General features: G+C 37.0%; 1 protein-coding gene across 2 annotated transcripts in view; it reads right to left on the reverse strand.

Moving 5' to 3' along the window:
* The window catches only part of LOC123319057 (homeotic protein antennapedia-like), a 224,563-nt gene that overhangs the window by 84,794 nt on the left and 116,254 nt on the right, over positions 1–23,515 (reverse strand). The window contains exon 1 of one of the 2 annotated variants that reach the window (XM_044905905.1): positions 7,551–7,794. The exons of the other annotated variant lie outside the window; for it this stretch is intronic. The gene's annotated coding sequence lies outside the window, so the exon portion shown is untranslated. Of the gene's footprint in view, positions 1–7,550; positions 7,795–23,515 lie in introns of those variants that run through there. 2 annotated transcript variants of the gene reach the window in all.

Raw genomic sequence — 23,515 nt, forward strand, 5'->3', positions numbered from 1 at the left:
GACTCTAGCACCCAGCAATTGAATCTCTCGATGCGTAATCCCCCAATTTTCAGGTCCAGCAAGCCCACATCGAAACAGCCCGACGCAATAATTGAAAGATAAACAGTCGACGTTGCGTTCAATGCGGTAATTGCGGTAAATTTATACTCGGTTATAAATAGTTGTCGTTTTAGTGGAAAACAAAGAGAGCGAGGGAAGGGGGGAAATTAGGAAAGGCACTTGGGAGAGCCAGGAATTTCGTCTTCTCCAAGAAGGCGGATGGCTCACTTTCCCTCCGAACCCCTGCGACACAATGGGAGTTATGTCGCAGTGTATATTCGGACGGGGGAAGGCTCACCCCAAACGAGACGGCTTGGGGGTGGGCTGGGAGGCTTTGATTCAGCTACGCAGCGTCGGTTAATGGGGGGATTCTCGCCGGGGTTTATTTTGATGAATCGGGGGTTAGGGAGCAGCAGTGTTTCAATGGCTGGAATATAGACCTAGATTCGGTGGCTTGTGCGATGATTTCGAGGAAGAAAAGATGGAGACGACAAGAATTAAAAATATTAAAATACAATTTTAAACAAATGAATAGTTGGGAAGGAATGTTCCGAAAATTGAAATGGTCTTTATGGTTTCGCTTGAAGAATTAAAATTGAAATTAGAATTTCTTATTCAAATAGTCTGAAACAAAGAAAATTAAAGCAAGACCTCTTCGAATATCAACCACTGACTTCCATTGATCGTTCCAATCAAAGTGCTCAGTGACCCATTCTATTTGAAGTCGAATATGATCTTGAGATAGTGGAATCCTTCCAAAAGTCATTGAGAATATAGATTAACGACATAGTCAGCAACCGATCTTGTGTAGGAGTGGTAGATCTTGGGCGACCACTTCCACGTCTTTCGGTCACGTATCTTCTAACATATCCACGACGATTCAGAAATTCCTGTCCCATCCAGATGAAACCATTCCCATTCAACCTGCCGCTTTTCTCGTAACGCGTTCCAAAGCTCGAAATTCCACAGATATGGATATCTTTTCACGAGCTGGTGAATACAGGAAAGCTTCGACCCTACACCCCCGAGACGTCTTGGCGCGGGCGCAGCGGCTGTTCTTTTGAGTTCTCCCTAAACGGGGAAAATACATCTTTCTTTACACTTCAGCAGGTATCGGTAATGTATTATAAAGGACACGTACTCGCTAGGGCGTACCGAGTGATAACGGGTTCAGCTTTCCGAGGCTCCATGGAAATGCCTGGAGTGAATTTCCCGCCGACCCTTGTTCGCCGCCTTGCCTGAGAACATCCGAGGAGGCTGTGGAACCAAGAAATACGTGATTGGTGGAGCGGAAAGTTAATTTAGTTCGGTCGGGATGAACGTCTTGGAGTTTCCTCGATTGAGGAGAACTGAACTGAGTGTATTGTGCGCGATATACGGATTTTTATTTGCTTTCATCTCGAACACAAATACAGGGTGTATTTGATGGTGAGGATTTTTTTCAACAGAAGGTAGAACTGGTCAAAATGAAGCGTTTCACCAAAAATCACCTAAACAAAACTTTCAAAATGACAAAGTTGAAAAAAAAAGTGAAATAGATCCTCATACGATCTTAGACCGTTTTTTAGCTGAATTACGCGAAGCAGTGGGAAAAACTTTCTCTCCTGATTCGACCATGTGGTTTCGTTCAGGATATTGGCACGTTCGATATTTACGTTGTAATGAAAATGGAAACGAAAAGTGTGAAAAACAAAGAATATCACTTCAAAATCTCAGCAATAAAACTCGTCTAAATTATTAACGATTTTTTTCACAATGGGCATCACAATCTTCTTGTTCCAATATTCCAACAAACGTCGTAAAAATGGGATGAAATGGGGAAACATCATAGCACTATTTCAACATAACTAACATAAGCACTTTCAAGAAACTGACTCGTTTTTCTACATATTTTTTTACCCTAAATTGCACGATACAACAATTATGATTCTCTCAAAAGTGACCTGATACATCTAATCCGATGAACTTGGTACTGAACCATTCATTGCCCAGGCATATGTTTATGTTTTGTTTCGGTTTTGCGATGCTGGATTCACCTTCCATATAGTCCCGTACTTGAAATTCAATGAAATTTTGTCGATCTTCTAGGGGTTCTATCTCAGCCATCTAGGATATTTTTTTTTATATAGACAATTTTTGGTTGAACGATTACTTTGATGAGTTCTACCTTTTGTCGAAAAAAGCTTCACCTGTACATAGGGTGTTTCACGAGCGGTTAGCCATAGCCTAATGGTGAATGAGGGTCATTTAGGCCTTCAAGAAAAGTTGCCTCTTTTGTACCCAAAGGCCATTAGATTCGGAGAGACAGGGTGATTATGAGATTTGGGCTTAAATTTTCGATATCCATAACTTGGGAACGAGTAGTCCGATTGTAATGAAAAGTTGTGGGCTCGTTTTTAGTTACTTCCAATAGCCCTTCCAGATGGTGCAGGAAATTCGAAAAATTGAATTTGATAGACAAAAATACCTTTTTTGCAATACTGAAAACAAAAGTTTTCCAACTGATCCAGAAAATATAGAAAATCTCAATATTCTGAGGATTGTCCTGATTATTTTGAAATTGCATCTGCCATTTTGGAGGGTTAATGGAAGTCAACAAGCCCAAAAAATTTCTTAAAAATCTGACCACTCATTCTCACGTTATAGATATCGAAAATCTAGACCAAAATCCATAAATCACAATTGACAATTTCAGATTCCATAATGATTTTTGTAGAAAATATTCACCACTATACAGGGTGACTCTTTGAATCGAATAATCGGTTGAAAATAAATTGATATGGATTCATCAATCGAGCGTTGATTCTAGAATTCAGATGTGAAACTGTTGGCCCAGTTAAATTAACTAATTTCTCTAATTCTTGAGGGACAATAAAAAAAAGCGTTATACCTTCATTCAAAGCTTGATTTATCGAAAGAATAAACTGCTCTTGTTTCCCGCAATAAAAATTTTATTCATAATTTCAAGAAGCCATCGGCACAAAAAGAAACATTTCCATAAACGAAATGACTTGAATACCTTCCCGACAATGTCAAAGACGACCAGGCGGAGACAAAAACAACAAAATCAAGGTATAGGTATCCCAAAATCCCAGAAAGGTAGCAGATAAATATCCATCATTCAAAAGTCTTGACACCCACATTATGACACCCATAGTTATGCAGTTAAACGTCACATTATGTAAATTTCCAAAAGGGAACCCCGAGAATTGCAAAGATTCTACGTAGTCATTTATTCATACTTCAAGAGCTGCGCGTCCCCGACGCCATAAATCAAAAATTTTCAAAGTGTACTTTTTCAACTTTCACTTCCAAAGTGCGAAGGCTCCAGATAAGCGGGGGCATTTTAATGTGGCCTCTTTGCTTCATCTTTTTATGCTTTCATTCGAGCAGTTGCAGGGGTGGCTCTAGGCCAAGAATAGTTCTCCAGAAAGTTCCACTTCTGGTCAGAAGTTTCCACTTCACCATGTTACTGGTGAAATATATTGAATTATATAATAATAAACAAATATCTGATCTTTATTTTAATGAAATAGAAACGTGAGCAAGTATTTTAAATTATTCGAAAAATATCTTCCTTATTCATCCGGTTACAAAATGAATTAATGTTTAGTCTCTGATTGTTTATCCTTAGTTTTTTTTAAGAAAGATTTCCTAATTTAGTTCGTATCAGATGTCACTGACATTCAAATCCTTCATAGACATTTTGTGAGCATCCCGTCGTAAAATACTCGTGAAGAAAGAGTAGAAATATTGTTAATAATTTCCATTAATTAATTAAAGAACAGTTGAAGGTCGAGATTCCAAATTGCTGCCCGAGGTGGTCATTGAACAGCTGCACATTTTTAATGAATTGTTTTATAATTTCAATTAACAATGCGAAGGAAGAAGAGAGAATTTAATGCCACTTAATCTTTCGCGAAATATCTCTTACATGTGTTATTTGATAGCAGATGAATATCAGGCCTGTAATCAGATCGAATTAATTGGGTGTAGTTTATTCAACGGTAACGATAATGACTGCATAGGAAGTTCGGTAGGAATTTTGGGGTGGGTACAACCCTGGTTTCCTTTGTTTAGACGGGTCCGTTGGCGAAAGTGAGGAACAAGAAGATCTTAAACGTTTTACAACCTACCTCGGATGATCCAGAAGCGGGGGGACAATCTTTTTAGGGTGACAGGTCGCCCCTTACAAATTTTGGTCTATTATCATTACGCTTTCTCCTACAGGGGAAATTTCCTTCTTTAGGAATCACAAGAGACGTAACCTTGGTGCGTTATGAAAAGGCATCAGTTGAATTGTTTGAAAGAAGTTAAAAATCTTAAGTTTATTTAATAGGAGTTGACTTGGCAGCATGACATTTCACAGAAAATGTTTTGAATCTTCGAGATGATTTCATTTTGATTTCCGAATGGATTTTATGTATTGAAAACATTTTCGGGAATAATTTTGACTTGATGCAAGATGACCCCTCGAATTTTTATAAAAAGACGTTTGGAAACAAGAAGCAGATTTCAGTTCTATGACTAAAATAAAATGATTTACTTACAGCGACTTTTCAACACTTGCTACAATTCGTCTACTTGTTCGATGTCTTACCTGCAATAAAAAGGTTTAAGAATCATAAATTGTTCTCTTAATTGGTGCTTATAGGTCTACAAAGACGATGTGTTTTCACGATTCAACAAAAAGAATAGGTTGATTAGATGGAGAATGAAAACCATGATTTACTACAAGACTGTGGCTTGCAATTAATTTGTCTAATGAAATAATTAATCAGCAGTTTACGATGAATACCATAGTACTTTAGAAACCTACGAATGAATTCCCCATGTATAAAACCACCTACATCGTTTACAGTTTGCCTCGTAAATTTTGTTCACTTTCTATTACGGATATAAAATCTTTCAATAATCCGAAATATCACTGAAATTTATCGTACAATGATTTATGAATTTATTGCATAATAACTAGCTGAATCTGACACTACACATCTGTGGATCTTTTAAACAGAGTTGCATTCAGCCAATATCAGATATTTTATTTTTGCATATCAAATTACTCGAAAACGGCGCATTATACGAGAAAATATGAAGAACACTTTTATTTTGCAATACGTTCAAATATTCATAAGATGACGTCCCACTTAGTTTCAAGAGTTGGGTTCCCTGAATTTTTGTATTTTTATGGTACGTAATGGTCATAATGAGAAAACTGGAAGATGTGGGTGATATCTTGTTTTCGAAAAAGATTCATCGAATAAATGAAAACCTATTTTCCGAAATTCATTTCATTCGATAAAACCGTTTGTGAGATATAAATATAAATAACATTTTTTATGGTTTTTCAACAGCCTGTATCTTTTAAACGGAGCCGATTCGAAAAAAATGGTAAAGGAAAAAAGCGTTTGTTTTCACCTCAAGAATCTACTGTAAAAAGATTTGTACGAGTTAAAGATTCACCATGTATTTTCTTCAAGTGTAGCCCCAAGAATAAATCATAAAATTTTTTGTGAGTAATAGTTCCTAAGCGGAAGTGTATGTGTCTAAATCCGCCTTTGTTTTTCACTGTAGAACACCGGCAGAACAACATAAACATATAGATTCATTATTAGCCGTATTATATTCGGTAAACATTGCATCATATAACATCGCGGGAGGTGCAAATAAAAATCTATCCACGTTCCGTAACGTATCAGACAATGGACGACAATTTATCAGTCCGGAATATTTAATTAGAATAAGCGGACACAGGATTCACAGAGATTTATGCTCCGAAAGCGACGCGGCGAGTTCGAAATTGATTTAATTAAAATTTTGTCACATCCCCAACAAGCCGCGAACATGGAAAAAGGGGGTGAGATGACACTAGCGCTGACAGACAACAGAGTGTCATTTTCCGTTGAAATTTGCCCGGAAAACTCGACAGAGGAGATACAATAATTTTCCTGACCACGGGAAGTTATGATTTCTACGCTGAATCAATTTTGAAAATGGAAAAATATAAAAAATTAAAAAAATAAAAATTTTTTTTGCTGAAATTGCAGACCCAAGTACTGATTTAGATGAATTCATCAATAATGTGCCCAAAACAACAAAATATTAAATATTTTATTCAAAAAGGGCACATTTGAAAATTGCCATTTTTTTCCGAAAAAATTTGCTTCTTATCTTCGAATAGTTTTCCAGTTTATCATTGAGTTATTAAATCGAAGTTTAATAAACAATGGTTTTACATAAAAAAATTTATCAGTTCCAATTTTTTTTATTAGCTAATTCGAAAAAATTAAGTTAATAATTTATTGTAAAGTAAAAAGTCTGAAAATTACATATTAAAATAAGGATTTGAAAATTTGAGATCTCGAATCAGGTATAATTATTTTAGACATAATGGATCACTTGTTTTGACATCGAAATTACAGGTTGATTATATAATTGGACGCATTATCGTACATGTGTCTATGTATCATGAAATATATTGTGTGATAAATTAAATTTGATCGATGTAGTAAATCTTTTTTAATGAGATGAGCTAACAAATAGTCAGTATGGAATTTTTAGAACGTCATAAATTCTACATATGTATATCTGAAATAGAACCCATTTCAAGTGCACCGTACACGAAAAATCCCATTTGAAACTAGAACACGTTCTCGACTTATCAATTCAATCATTACCTCATAAAATCATCTGACTGTGAAATTAATTGTTGTAACATATAACGTTAATATGCGGCAAATTCACAATTGCTGATTACAGACCGAGGGGGCTATTAATAAAATGTTAAATTGTTGTTGTAAAATTCAGACATAATAATCCGGTATTAACTATAATTATCGCGCCATGCTCTCATATAGTCTATTCTTCGAGTAATTGCTCGTCATTTTGTGATAGTTATACTCTTTTAAATCCTAGGAAAAACGGTAAAACGTCTGGAGAAAAATAAAGGGGTTCTTTACTCAATTCCTCGATATATTTGGAGTTGATTAAATATTTTAAAAATAAAATAATAAACATAAACAGTCAATAAAAATATCTTAAAAGAATTACTGGTTTTTTATCACAAATACATATGACATTATTTTCTGAAAAATGGAATTCCCAGAAGGCATTGTTTTCAACAAAATATTGATGTGAAATGATGGAGGGGGCGTATCTACGACGAATCTTTGAACATTTCAACCTGTTGTTTTTTCTTTGTGTTTCTTCGATTTTTCGGTGTTTCTATAATTTATATTTTTCGAATTATATTCATTTGTTGGTTGGAAACATTATATGCAACAATGCCAGTATATTTCTGGATATTTATCCCAAGAAAATTTTGGAAATGAAATTGCATGTCTGAAGAGCGATTTTCTTGTGACATCAGTACAGAATTTTGGTTGTGTTTCTTCGGATTTTTATATTTTCAATTTTATCGCATTTTTTATTTACTTATGCTTTGCTGAAGGATCTAATCAACACGACAACTACCTTGCCTATTTTTCGTGTAAATCCTACAGAGCACTCACCTTCTCCAACGTTCTTAATCCTGCGAGGTCTCTCAGGACAGCCGAAACACAAGATCAATCGAGTTCGGTTTTCTCTTGCGCCTTAACATCTTACCCCTATCGAACCCAAAACAAACGGTACCACGTGAGACCCCCACAATCCCTCATGAATCGTCCAGCGAAGACCGGCCGCGAAAGGATGCCGCATAACTCGCGGTCCCCCCAAAAAAACGGCGTTTAGTGCCTCGTCCGCGGCCTAATTGACATTGTCGCGATTATAAATTCCCCCAGCGTTAGTACCGAACAATGAGAAGCGTTGGCGAAGCGACCGCAACTGTGTCGGATACCAGTTGAACTTGCACGCTCTATCGCCGCCTCAGACGATCGCCTGACATCTCTATAATGCCTCGGAGGAGACCAGTTTTTGCCCAGTCATCGATTTGTATCGAACGCGGCCTGAATGACAAATTGCGATCGCGGTAAAAAGCCGAACGGACGCTGCGGCCTTTTTATACGCCGCGAACGGTCCAAATCGCGACAGTACGAATCTTCCACTCTCGCACCGCTAGATGGCGCTGATCTGCACGCGTCGTTGATTAGCGCGGACGGTTCCCGTTTTTAAGATGGACGGCGAGCGGCGGCTGTGTCGCGTGACTGGCGGCGAATGGGGATGCTGGAGCGTCGGCGGTAATCCGGCACTTGTGTTAAGCGTCCCGACGCCAGTGCTCATGCGTCCCCTGCGCTTCTCCACTCACCCCGTTCCGGGAGGCGTAAGGATCTATCGGAGGCGATTGTGTTTATTCCCCGATCGCATCTAGGAAAGTGCCCGACCGTGACCGTTTGGAAAAGTTGTCACGTGTTACGGAGGAAGAATTGGTCGCGCTTGAGGGTTCGAGCGGGTGCGTTGTATGGAAGAATTCCGAACTTTCGAATGTCGCAGGTGTGTTGGCACAGAGGGATGCTGAGGATCCGGGAGAAAGTACGAGTTGTGGCTAGGGATGAAACATCGATGTGTAGTAGCGTCGATGTTATTTTCTGGTTTAAAATTGAATTCATTAAGTTTTCACTTTTTCATCTCCATATTCAACAAGTTTTTTCAAACAGAGCAATCTATTCGAATGCTGAATTTAAAATAAGAGTGGTTGAAGTATTTATCCAGTCAAACCTTCTCTTTGTACGAAAGCGCTGAAGTGCCACACAAAAAAAAATAATTCCAAATGTCGGAATTCTGGGATACATGTCAGAATTCTGACTTGCAAGTCGGAATTCTGAGATACAAGTCTGAATTCTGAGATACAAATCGGAATTCTGAGATACAAGTCGGAATTCTGAGATACAAGTCGGAATTCTGAGATACAAGTCGGAATTCTGAGATACAAGTCGGAATTCTGAGATACAAGTCGGAATTCTGAGATACAAGTCGGAATTCTGAGATACAAGTCGGAATTCTGAGACACAAGTCGGAATTCCGACTTGTAAGTCGGAATTTTGAGATGCAAGGCAGGAGGATGGCTAAAATAGGTCTTATGACTTTTGTTTTTTTTTCATTTGATCCGTGAATGTGTTTTTGGCTTCTTGGAGGAATTTCGGATGAATGAAATGATATTCTATTTTTCTCTTCGGTTGCACCATAGCTGAGCTGTCCCAAAGCTTCGTGCTCAGTGCTTGTGAAAGCACTTGGAGTATTTTTGTACTCCCAAGAATTATGCTCCTGGAAACTTTTCAAAACCTTTCCCAGTGCTTAGTGATTCGAACACTTTATCGAAATTTCTACATCCAGTTTCATAATCAAGTTCAGAGTCACTTTAAGTTTCGTTTAGTGTCAGTTTCGGTAGGGTTGAAGAAAAGCTTTGAAAATGAAGGGGCTTTAAGTTTGATTATGAAACTGGCCGTTAGTCCTTAGTAATCCCTATAAAGTGCTCGTGAGAGGCCTTCGGAAATCGTGTCAAAACACGAAGAAGCGATCGACTTATTGTCACCCTACGAGCATATATGGATGCTACAGATATATAATCATATTATCCTGATTCCCCGTAGGTAACGACGAACCCCTCAGAAGCTCTGTGAGCTTGTCAGAATCAATAACGTCTGTTAAAACTATTGAAAGAAAAGAGATAGGGTAGGCGTAGGTTAAGGGTCCAAATGTGCCAATACATGCCTTAAATGAGAGAAATCTGCTCTACAGAGAGCATTTTGCTCACATGATTCGGCAACAATCGAATGCAACAAAGCAAATGTCATTCGACCAATTCTAGCCCCACTACTGTCTTGCATCTCAGAATTCTGACTTGTATCTCAGAATTCCGACTTGTAACTCAGAATTCCGACTAGTATCTCAGAATTCCGACTTGCTAAGTCAGAATTCCGACTTGTGTCTCAGAATTCCGACTTGTAACTCAGAATTCTGACTTAGCAAGTCGGAATTATACATTTGGATTTTTTTTTGTGTGGCCCTTCAGCGCTTTCATATCTTTGTGTTCACTATCAGTAATCATTTTATAATATTTATAGTAATTTTTATTTGAAATTCTGTAAGGTGTGAATTTACCAAGGCTTTTACATGATTAGCGATGATCGCCACTATTCCCCATCTAATTACATTGGTATTAATGGATATGACCAATGTACACTCAATCAATTAGCACATGACTCATTCCCCGAATGACCGACCGCCATAATGAAGAGATTCATCGGGAATATTGAGGGCACTCTGTCAAACTCTTATTGCATCGTTAAGTACTGATTTATACACAACGAGACTGACTCAATTAAACATCTCAACTGCAACAATATCATTGCGAACTGCGGCGCGTATCTCATCCATTTGCTTATTTATCACCGCCCGGCACATTGAATTTGTCATTGTAAATTTCTTTATTACCGACGGAGTCAATAAAACGTTCATGTTTTATTGATATCGGCCTCTGCCGGGTTTATAATTTCGTATTGTCGATTTCTTGTTACTTCTTGAACCTGGACTCATTGGATTATTTATAAACGGATAGCTCGGTGGACCGACCAAACTGATTTATGGCGATTTTCATTGACAAGTCAATTTCTTATTGACATATGAGGTCCTTATTTGGGAGTACAGGGTACAGATACTGATACAGATAGATTGGGTTAGTTTTGTAGTGAAAAACATTGACATCGATTTTGTTAGTAAATAAAAATAAAAGATAAAATAAAAGTTACAATAATAAGAAAAATTGAAATAGGAGTTGTTGACTTTTTTAAATCCCTAGGCGCCTTATTTCCATGAATAGACATCTAAAAATCTCTGCTGCTGTACTGGGATTGTACCTCAACAATAGCATTCATAAGAATCATTCTCTCAAGATAATTTTAAAGTCAGAAACTTTTGTTGATTCTTGTTTCCCCCGAAAAGAATTCTGACATTCCCGTTTCGCCATCTAAGAGCATTCTTGGCGGTTTCTTGCACTTCTATTACATTCTCACGGCGCGAATATAATTAGGAAATTCAATTAACGGCACTAGCAAGCCTTTGAGGTTATGGCAACTGACAGATCGAGCACAGAGTTACGGTCCATCGGCCCGGACTATGCCTTTAATAACCCACTTAATGTCCTAATAGGTTTTCGATAACTTTACCTAATGACGTTCCCATGGTGACATTGAGAGCTTGTTGCATCAATTAAGGGATTCCGTCCAGCTTTTATGTTATGCGTGTTATGTGGACCTTTTCGGATTGCGTATCTAACGGTGAATTTGCCATTTTTGTGGCTATGATGTCGCCTGTGAGATGTTGAGTACGAGGACCTGGTAGAGACCTTGGAGGAGTTGTTATGTAGTTAATGCTGGGTTTAAATTGTAAAATAAATGTTGGAAAAACTTCAGTGTCAGGTTTCCAGTGCTGGAATGGTGGGATAATTCAAAATGGCTATATCTTTTTATATGGTATAGGAAAAAGTGTTTCTTTTGACCTCAAGATTTACTGTCAAAAACTCCCTGCATACATCATACATATTTCTACGAAAACACTAGAAAAAAGTCAGTGACATACCGAAGTTTTCAAAATTGTCCCTCAATTTTAATCACTTTTTATATCTAATGCCATCGATCAAATTATATAACTTTTCTTGCAAAAATTGTGAACTAAACCATCCTTATCCTGCCAACGTTCTACATACATATGTTACGATTTTCTGGGCTGCAACGACACTGAAAAATTATAGCGACAATTTACGGCCGGTCCATTAGTTCCGAACATCTGAGGATCCATCATAAAAATCAGGGACAGGAGCGCGTTTGAAGCCTCGGCTAATTTTTCGTCTTTGATCGCGCAAAGGAAGTCGTCGGGCACATTTTCTTGTTCGTATCGGCCGGACTGTACGGTGCGCGGTTTTTGGGGCAAGGTGTTTATAAATAAAGTGATTTGTTGTTCGTAAATTTATTCCAGATTTCCTACCTGATCCCGAATATAAATACACTTGTACGAATCGTTTAGAGAGCGCGTAAATCATTCGTGGCCTGTAGGAGGGTCCTTGCATGATGAACGCGGAGTGTGAATTTCATTTCGGAGCTGAAGGTTTTATTTTTATTTATCGAGTTTAATTAATTTTTTTTTCTTGAAACTATCGTAGAATCTATTTGTATTTATTGTCAAAATATTTTGTCCGATTGAAAAATAGACACAAAGATCTTATCGGGATAAAGAAATAACATCGGTTGATGATGATGAAGAAAATATACCAACCCTGTATAGTATACAGAGTGTTTTCAAAGGTGAGGCTTTTTTTTTGACAGGAGGTAGAACTCTTCAAAATAAGTCGTTTAACCAAAAATTGTCTATATGAAATATCCAAGATGGCTGAGATACAACCCTTAGAAGTTCGACAAAATTTCATTGAATTTCAAGTACGGGACTGTAGAAGGTGACTGCGACATCACAAAAACGAAACAAAACATATGGCTGGACAATAAATGGTTCAGTACCAAGTTCATCGGATTAGATGCATCAGGTCACTTTTGAGAGAATAATAATTGTTGTATCGTGCAATTTAGGGTGAAAAAAAAAATGTAGAAAATCGAGGCAGTTTCTTGAAAGTGCTCATGTTAGTTATGTTGAAAAAATGCTAAGATGTTTCCCCATTTCATCCCACTTTTACGACGATTGTTGGAATATTCGAACAAGAAGATTGTGATGCTCATTGTGAAAAAATTCTCGAATAATTCAAACGAATTTTATTGGTGAGATTTTGAAGTATTATTCTATTTGGTACACCTGTGTCTCTTCTGTCAGTTGGTATCGAAATGAGCCATTTCATAAAACCGTGTAAAAATAATGCGAACAATTCGGCAAACCTAAGTTTCCATTTTCATTACCACGTAAATATCGAACGAGCCAATATCCTAAACGATACCACATGGTCGAATCAGGGGATAAGTTTTTTCCCATTGCTTCACGATAAAAATTCAGCTAACAAACGGTCTACGGTCCTATAAGGATCTATTTCAGTAATTATTTTCAATTTTTTTTTCAACTTTGTCATTTTGAAAGTTTTGTAGATATAGGTGATTTTTGACCATGTTGACCAGTTATACCTTCTGTTGAAAAAAGCCTCACCTTCAAATACACCCTGTATAGTGTATCCGAAGCTTTGCTACTCCACCTGTGTATAAAGAGTGAGCTAAATATCGAGATGATTACGAAACTTCAAACCCAAAGTTATCGAAACTTTCAAATTGAGAAACAAATAAGTAGAGCTCAGACAGTTCGCCATCTAGATCGAAAAGCTCTGTAGGGCCCCAGCCAGATTCCTACACATCCCATGAATAAATCCGCGATCGCACGTTACATCCTCGAGCCTTTCGATCACTGGCGATGTAACACGAAACGAAATAACGTAGCAGCAACATTAATACATCCTGCGTCTACACGTGGGGGCGCTCGATCGACGCTTTCAGACCGATGCGATAGCTCCTAAAGCTGTCAGTGCGGCTCGTAAAGCTTTCATTTCCAGATTTCTTTCGGCTTTCCCGACCGATGAAAAGTCCGGAGGATCGTCGACGTCTCACGTTCAATTTGACTCGCATTAGGGCCGTCATTGCCGATATGGACGCTGATGAATACCTGCTCTCCTATTTCCTCTGCGCTAACGTGTTCGCGGTATATTATAATACGCCAGGGATCGAGATTTTAGTCGATGATTCTATAGGAACAAAGATTTTAGGAGAGCTTGTTGGAAGCTTCAACGCAATATCGATAACAAAAGATATTAAAAGAAATATTTAAATTCCTCGCCGTTTTGACTGTAAGCTATAATAATGTTTCAGGGGTTATTATAGCATGACAGATCGATGGGTGGCATATGGGGGCCAGTGAATATAAAGTGTTAAATGATTGAACAACGTGTCTGAATTGTATAAGCGAAAAAATACAAGATAAGACTGTAAAATAAACAAAATATAAAAAATATATACAAATACATATAAAAAAAATCAATGAATAAACTTTACTATGAAATTCTTGACCGTGAATGCATCCCTCGGTGAAAATGTGTACTGATGCATAAGTGAATATTATAAAACGGGGGTGGAAAAACGGATTCCCCCACAGGAAACCCCCCAGATTAGCATTCCGCTAACCCAGAAGTCAATAACATGTTTTGACGTCTACGAAACGGCGAACCGAACTTTTTAATTACAATGAAACGCCATCCGGCTAATTAGGGAGACCCCGTTGCCGCCCCCCGACGTTCGGGGCGCCGCCGTCGACACAGATTTTAAATTTAGATAAAACCCTGCCAAAATTTCGTTTTCCCTGTTAGCGATAAATTATCCGAACGGTTCGGCTGACATGGGAAGTTTGGATTAATTCATCTCTTTCAGATTAACCGTAGTGAACTGACGTTGGCGTGGGGGTTTTTGAGGGATATCGCGAGGGGGGCTAGGGGGTGGCGTTGCCGGAGGCTGATCCGGCGTGCAATGAACGGCGGAAGAAGTAGCTGGCGGCGGGAGATATGAAAGAGACCAACGGTCAACAGGATCGTGAATATGTGTGACAGATTTCATGACAGGGAGGTAAGAGTGAGCATAATCATCAGGGAAAGATTTCCTATCATCCCCTAGCTAGGATAGGGATTCAAAAAAAAACAAATAAAAAATATTAAAATAGTTCTATTAATATCTAGAACAGACATGAAAAGATAATGTAATTGTGATTTGAAATTGTGAGATATAACGTATAACTTTGAATTCGACATAGATTTTAGACCTTTTATGGCTTAGGATTTATCATTGATTTTCATAATTTTTCGATGGAAATTGTTGTGAGTATGCCACTGACAATTTTTGATCTGTCGATTTAAAATGTGTCAAATTCATGGTACCATAGTGCGTGGCAAAATTTATTGAAGTTGGTAAGAATCTATCTGACAGTTTTAGGTTTTTTCGATTATTTCTTATTGATTTTGTCCAATTTACAATTTTGTTTCTCGCTGTTTGGTAATTTTTTGAACGTATTCTTCATTCATAACCCTCAAGTGAAATATCTCCTCGAAAAAAATTGCCATTCTATCGGTGACTCTAAGAATATGTATTCCTTGACAAATTAGTTGAAATTGTCGAGCAGTGTAATATTTGTCATTACAAGTGAGCCCAGGAGATCAACCTCTTCGATAGATCTACCTTTCCCGCCTATTCGCCTCATAAAACTGAAGAAAAAATGAAATTTATAAATACTGAGGCCAAAAACTCTACACTTCTTCGTGATCGGTAGCTATCACTGCCGTCAATCTGACGTTTACGTCTATATCGCAGTCTGTCAGACTCATAGACATAGATAAATCGACTGAGCAATAACCTCATAAGAGAAAGCAACGAAACTCTCTCTTTTCTGTGGACATAGACGTCTCTTTCAATCCATTCTCTTTGTCTATGGTTAGACTAACCCCGGGTTTCACAAAGCTTGATCGGGGAATCAACGCTTGATTGACGTCAATTTGTTCTCAATCGATAATTCACTCATAATCATTCAGAATATCATTCTCGCATCAAATTATATGATGTTCACACGTCCATTCAATTATTCTCAATTGCTACATCTTCAATATTCTCAGAAATGAAAAGGTTTCAGTGATTTAGTTCTAGAGATCGAGTGACTGTCAAATCGTTGATCGGACAATCAAAGTTTTATGAAACCCGCTGTAAAATTACGGAATGGAGAATCTTCTCTGGTCACCCAGAGTTGTCAGAGCATTCGGAAAGACGTCAAATATTTTCTCTTTTTTTCTGAATTTCGTTAAATCAAATGCTATCTGTTTTATGTTATAACAGCGTTATGATTTTGATTTTGAACTTTACTGAAGAAACTCAATTTGCGAAACCTTCTGCTGTGAGAAGACGTCAGGTGAAACACCCGGTATAACGATGCAAACATCATATCGAAGTGCAACGTAGAAAACTGTACCATAAAAGGAGATTCCGTAAAAGCCGATAAAGGATCGATCAAGAAATAAAAAATAACGCAAAAAAAGATATATCGCCTGTTCCGGCCTGTCGGTACGAAGCACAGAAAACACGATCCGTTCCACAGAATTAGCATTCAGATCACAGATGCGGGACTTCGCCAGATTGAGGCTGTTGGTGAGGACGACATACGGGGAGAAGACGAGCGAGAGAGGTGAGACGAGGGAAAAGAGAGAGCGGATGCGTGTGTGCCAATGCGATAGCGGACGCTAGAAAAGGAGACATAACGAGATGCCAGTTTTTCCGAGAAACGTGATGGGTGAAATCTGGGAATTGGGATGATGAGATGAAATTTTCTGCGAATTCCTAGATGGACAGGAAATCGAACGGAGTTGTTTATTGTGGCTCGATCGTAAGGATGAATGTCATGGACTTGGAAACTTTAGACGACTATCCAGAATGCAACATCATGGGCAAACTAAGTGATATCCCGAATCACTTTTAGAAAGAGAGAAATGAACTTTGTCCATCTAAGGTTTAAAAAAAATTACTATTTATTTATAGTAAAGAAATATAACGAGAGAAATGTAAAGTTAATAGATGAATTCACTGTTGCGAAAATAATTATTTGTAGTTATTAAACAAATAAAAGTAAAAGAGCAAATATTGAAAATATGAATACCTACTATATATATATATAAAATTATTGATAATTCATTGAAAAAGGTGTACATAAATAACATGAATAAAAACAAAATTGAACCAACAAGAGCAAATCAAACTAAGACTTATCGTTAAAATTAAAAAAATGTTGGATTTAAATGTTAATAGATTACACATTTACAAATAAAAAATCTGTTATAACAATTAACACCTTTGGAACTGATGTAGAATAAGTGACATAAATGATTTCGCTCAAACGATTATTTTCTTTCTAGGAACGTGACCAGAAAAAGTCCCACTGGCTATGTCATATCTGATCCTTGATTTAATCCCCCGCTAGGATTTAGAGCAAGCATCCAGAACCACACTGGGTTGAAGCATAAGCGCTTAGTTAACTCCCCTCTTACACCCTCTTAATGAGTGTTACCGCATTTTATGGCCACTTCTGCCTTATTTTTATTACTTGTTGAATCCGCAGTCTTGGGAGACGACTAATATTATTTATGTGCCAGTAAAACGAGGAATTTGGTGTGCTTTTAGTAAAACATATGTTAATATGTGATGTTTATAGAACAGTAAGTAATGAAAATTAGAAGGTACACATATAAATTAATTTTATGACTGGAAATAAAACTTAATTATCGGAAAATTAGGAATACAGAAATTATAAATGTACTAGGAGCACCATTTATCAAAACTTATTTCATTATCCTATTTTATATTATTCTACATTGTTCTACCATCAGTGAAATGTTATATTTTATATTATATTGTTCAAGCTTGCAAAACACTATTCTTATTTCTAAAAGCTCAACTGTTTTTTCTTGTTTAGATAGCCAGAGTCGACTATACTTGATAATATGACAATTTCAACAAACAGTTCTGTGAATGGGGATGAGAACTGAAGGAAACTTAGACGAAAATATTATTTTTAATTAATCCTATCAAACTGCGCGACAATTATTGTTGCATTAACATGATTAAATCTAGCCGATTTTGTGAAGAATTAATTTGACAACAGCGAATAACAATTATTGTTACAGAAACTTATGTTTTTATCAAATTATGTATCCACAAAATTGAGTGATCTCCTGGGGATCTAATATTGCTTAGTGACGAAGTGCCGGACGAAAATTGTTTGCGGACGAAAAGTGTCTGTGGTCGAAAAGTACTTGCCTTCAACAATAGGTGATACGTAATTGGGGAGAAACTTTCCAAAATTAACCGAAAACTGGACTCATTAAGGAAATCCATCAAGAAAACCATGTCTCTAGGTGAATGTTTAGAATGTTGATAAAAAGTTATTTAATAATAGATTGATAATAATAGATTGTGAAGTTTTGCTAAGTTTTGATAGGAATAATAATAGAGACCATCATTTCAATAACATGGATCATGAAACAAATAAAAAAAAACTACAGGATATGTTTTGCATTTTATCTTATTGTTGAAACAGTAATTATGATTGAAATATATTGTGAAATTCTGCTTCTATGGAATATATTTTTTGTTTATTAGTTTAATTATTAATATTCGAAAGTACTTTCACGTCACACCCTTCTGGAAGGGATGAACATGAACTGTTTTCAGGAAAATCGAAAAAAAAATAAGAATTTCTTGAACAGACTATTAAAACATTGGAAAGGGAATATTCCATAAGCCAACCGACACAGTCAAACAACAATTGGTTCGATTCGACCTGACAACAGGGGGTGGTCAGCAGCTATAAAACTGCAAAATATTCCGGGAGCAGAGCAAAGGAGTCCGGCTTCCACGAAAACATCTATCAACACCGTAAAATGCCCCCGAATTTTCAATTCTCCCACCACCAGTGTGACGAAGAAACGGTGTAATATAGAGAGTGAAGATGAGCCTCTGGATTTTCGTCGAGAGGACAGGGGCGCCGCGGGCAGCTGCGGGGAAGGGGGCCCGAGCCCGGTATTGATTTAGTAGCAGGCGTTCTAAGGCTTTGGAAGCAGATAGACAGGCAAGCATGACGCATTATATATGGCCGCCGAGACGAACTCGGAAGACGGAGACGGAGATACTGCCCGATACCGAGCGCGTCAGACGAGGACGGCGATTGTTTTTCGTGCGCGGAGAAAGAAAGCTCCGAAAATTGGGGAATCGTTGGCTGTGTTCGATGTGATGGGAATAGACAGCTGGAACGGTCGGGTCGGGGGAGGTCGAAGAAAATAATTAAAAAAATTGGCGGGGCGAGGGCGGGGAGCTGAACGTTCAATTTCCGATCCGAATACGTGAATATTGGGTCGTTGAAGTTTGTTGGGAGGGTTGAGACGCGAAGGCGAGGCGAGAATTGGATGGTCGATGAGAACAACAAGGTTCTAGGGCAAAATAAATGTGTACTGATCAATGGGTATTGCCATTCTTCGTTTGAATTATCTCTTCAACATAATAATAACAATAGATTATTCAGCCAGCAGGTCCTTACTACAGTAGTGACAACGTTAATTATGAAGGACTTAGAATCGTATTTCTATAACACCTCCCCAAAAATTCTCGACATTTTCCTGTATCTTGAATATCTATAATTCGAATATCTGCAACTCGAAGGCCTCTCAAACTTGAACACCTTTCTATAACTCGAACACCTCTCGATAACTCGAAAACCTTTCGATAACTAGAACACCTTTCTATAACTCTTTATAATTCGAAATCCTCACGATAACTCGAGCACCTCTCTATAACTCGAACACCTCTCTATAACTGGAACACCTCTCGATAACTCGAACACCTGTCTATAACACTAAACCCTCTTGATAACTTCAACACCTCTCTATAACTCGAACATCTCTCTATAACTCGAACACCTCTCTATAAGTCGAACAACTCTCTATAACTCGAACAATTCTCTATAACTCGAACAACTCTTTATAACTCGTTCACCTCTCTATAACTGGGACACTTCTCGATAACTCGAACACCTATCTATAACTCTAAACCCTCTTGATAGCTTGAACACCTCTCTATAACTCGATCACCTCTCTATAACTGGAACACCTCTCGATAACTCGAACACCTATCTATAACTCTAAACCCTCTTGATAACTGGAACACCTCTCGATAACTCGAACACCTATCTATAACTCTAAACCCTCTTGATAACTGGAACACCTCTCGATAACTCGAACACCTATCTATAACTCTAAACCCTCTTGATAACTTGAAACACCTCTCTATAACTCGAACACCTCTCTATAACTCGAACTCGAGGCTACAACTCATGACGGTTTGAGTTGATTCCTACAGTATAGAATATTCCATCAAACTCCAATATCTAATTTGAATACTGATTGATCCAAATTACCTAACCTAACAACAATTTGAGGTACGAAAGTTGAAATTTTTTTCTTAGGTATAGGATAGGTCACTGGTGAAATAAATTATTCATGATTTATTATCCTCTCCTAACCTAACCTAACAACAACATGAGGTACGAAAGTTAAAAATGTTGTTTTAGGTATATGTCATTGGTTAATTGAAGTATTCATGATTTATTTTGCAACACGCATTACGAACAAGAATTCACCCTATGTTTTACCACGTTCTGGTAGAATATAGGGGACGCCAAGAAAATGTCTTTTTCAAGGCTTCTGTGGGGCTAAGACCGGCCCTGAAACATGGTGTTTTTCAGAGTTCAAACTTCTACATGGCGAAATGTAGAACCAACACATCAAAATCAATCATTTCACCAAAAATCGCCTATAGAAAATATTCAAGATCGCAATACTAAGGTCTATCAAGGGATATAGGCTCTTAATGTGTACTTTCAATCAATTTTTAGTAGTTATAGGTTATAGGTAGAGTTAAGATGCATTTTTCGGAGCAGAACTGACTCCATGCATTTCTACAAATCGTATAACCCCTCAATAAAACATCTATCTAAGGTACTCATTATGTTACCGAACCTAAATACTACCCTACGTCATCATCGATAAAAACCGTAATTATCGAGAAAGAATGCCCTGCACTGATGAAGCGATTACAGAGGATATTTATGGCTAAGCCATACCTACACAATGTGCCAGAAAATAACATCTGGAATGCGACGATGGAAGTAGCGTAGGTATCGGAAACCGAAAGTTATTTCTTAGGCGCTTCGCCCGAAGTTGAAACCTTCGATGGAGAATAAATCGGCAACAAATATAATGGTCGAATATAGAAAATCTTTAATATTTATTTTTTAATTTTATTCGATTTTAGTTTTCTTATTTTTTTCATATTTATAAATTGTTGAACTTTTGTTTTAATTTTTAAATAGGGCCTAGATGTGAAGGAGAAATTTTCTTGTCAATTCCATAAATTCCGAGTATTAGGGCTAAATTTATGCGAATAAAACTTCAGCAACTGAAAAAAATTAATCACAATTAACATTAGGATAGTTTTTAAATATTTTCAAACGATACATCCCCAATTTCGACGAAAATTGAGAAATTAGGTTTATTGCATGAATTAACGAATATTTTTATCGATAATAAAAACCACACTTTAAATTACTATAAGATTCCCATCAGCAAAATAACCGTGAGTTGTTTGTATTGTAAGTATCATACTTATATCGCTGTATTATATGTTGCCGAAGTTTACATTTGGCACCCCTCCGTAATTCGATTTCTGAACGAAAGCTATACGGGGTTGGGGTGAACAAAAATTCTGTTTATACAGGTTTCCCCTTCCTATATCCATCACTAATACCGCTACTGAAACGGGAACCATTTTTCATCCTTGTCACACTAGTGACACTCATGACCGTCCCCTGTTTCTTTGTACTCCACATGACGAACCATATTTGTGATATAGTGCCCTGTTGCCATTTTGAGTCCAGGTCCAGAATCAGTTTAACTGCCAGTCTTTAAGATGGTTTATTCATCACTTTTTTGAACACTTTTAATCATATCGCAATTACGATTGGAATCAACAGACATGAAGTATTGGTGTCTGTGCTACTGAAGAATCTGAATGCTTTAAAGATGGAGTCGTGTTTCGAGAGCTCATAAAAATTACCTTATATACTTCGATGATTTATAAAATCTGTCGAACCAGTCATAACTCCTAATTTTTCCGAGGGATAGAGTGAAGACATTAGGATATTCGACACGTTATCTTAAATGAATGCCCCTCATATGTGATTCACCGTGTGTCGTCGAAATTTTCGAATGTTTTTTTTGGTGATTTATGTTGACATAATGTCTTTGAATTGGTGTTTTTCTCTTCATTTATATTCTTGTGGTATCGCAGATTGACATCGTAAATTATTAAAATTCGTGTTAACAACGAACAGGTCGGGAATTTCTATGGTCGGAGTTAACATTGAGCTTAAAGGCAACGGTTAATTTGGGTTGGCTTATTCAGGAGTTGAACATCGGGCTCAAGGAACATCGACGTTTTGAATATGGAATATATGGTTAATTTACATATTTCGGCAAAATTTTGTTCAAGATAAGAACACATTCATCAAAAAATTTCGTTCACAGCGATCAAAGATATTCGTTGTGAAAAATATGACCATAATTGGAATAAACAAACATGCATTTTATGAGTAAATTATTCAAATATCGCTATGTGAGATACCGACAGATTCTGAATACTTTCAACAGGTGTCCTAAGTCATAAAAATAATGAAAATTCATGGAAAATTAAATGCCACAAAAAAGGATCGAAATTATATTAGTTGTGAATAAATTAAGTTTAGTTTAGGTATAATATTAATATTGACACACAGTTCAAAGTGTTTCCACTGTCATTATTTCACAGAGACATGTTTTCTTCTTATTAGTAGCATTATTGGAGGTATTTCAGAAATAATCAAGGATTGTATCCAGCTTAGAGTATTATTGTATGAATTGTTGGAATAATATAATAAAGGGCTTCTGAGTATATTATTCAATACAGGTAGAACTTCAATTGCAACAAAATTCGTTTATTTGTAGCGAATAATATAATAATAAAATAAATGGTGAATAAACGAAATCTTGTTTTTATTTTAGTTCATTCAATCACGAATTTCACGGCAACAATTGAATATTTTTTTTATAACGTCATCACTTGATGTCCAAATATGCAACAAAAATTTAAAAAATAATAATTGGTCTTAAATTATTATTGAAAAAATCAATAGAATCAAATAGAGACATTCAATCTGATCTCTATAATTTTTATTTCAATGAATTATACCTATTCGAAATGAACCACGCGTATTATTCATATTACAGTAGATTGAAGAATTTTTTTTTTTTTTAAATAATATTTTATTAACACTTATTGCAAAAGAAGTTATCAAACTTTTTTCTGAAGGGTCACATAGGGATCCATTATAAGGAATAAAAATCAAATAAAAAACTTAATAAAATGATAGAGATTGATAGTAATAAAAAGTAAATATTGATAAAAAATTGGAATAAAGATAATAAAAATAAAATAAAATAAATATTCATTTCACATTCATTCTTTTCTATAAAATAGCGCAGATAATATAGGTTTTATTTGATTTAAAAAAAAAATTTGGTTGGAGAAAGTTTATCCCGAACTGCGATATTTCAATTCTCCATTATAGACGAAATTTGTCGTGCCCCCCTCAAATCCTCAGGTTTATTCGGCGCAATCCGCACGTTCCGTCTCATTAAAATAAATATTCATTAAGGAGAGTGGAAAGGGGGGCAACAGATAAGACCATCGCGAGCACGGAACGCGATGAAGATATCTGGCCGTGTATCTGATTCGAAAACACGAGTTGAATTCGGTAATCATCCAGGTAATTCCGGTACCACAAGGTGTCTCTTACCCGGGCCGCGGAACAGACGCCCGCCGTCGTCCCTAACGGCGTCCAGACACGACATGTCAGGTGGGGGGCTGATCCGGGGGGGCGAGGGATA

This window comes from Coccinella septempunctata, chromosome 8 (assembly GCF_907165205.1).
Source record: "Coccinella septempunctata chromosome 8, icCocSept1.1, whole genome shotgun sequence".
Lineage (NCBI taxonomy): Eukaryota > Metazoa > Arthropoda > Insecta > Coleoptera > Coccinellidae > Coccinella > Coccinella septempunctata.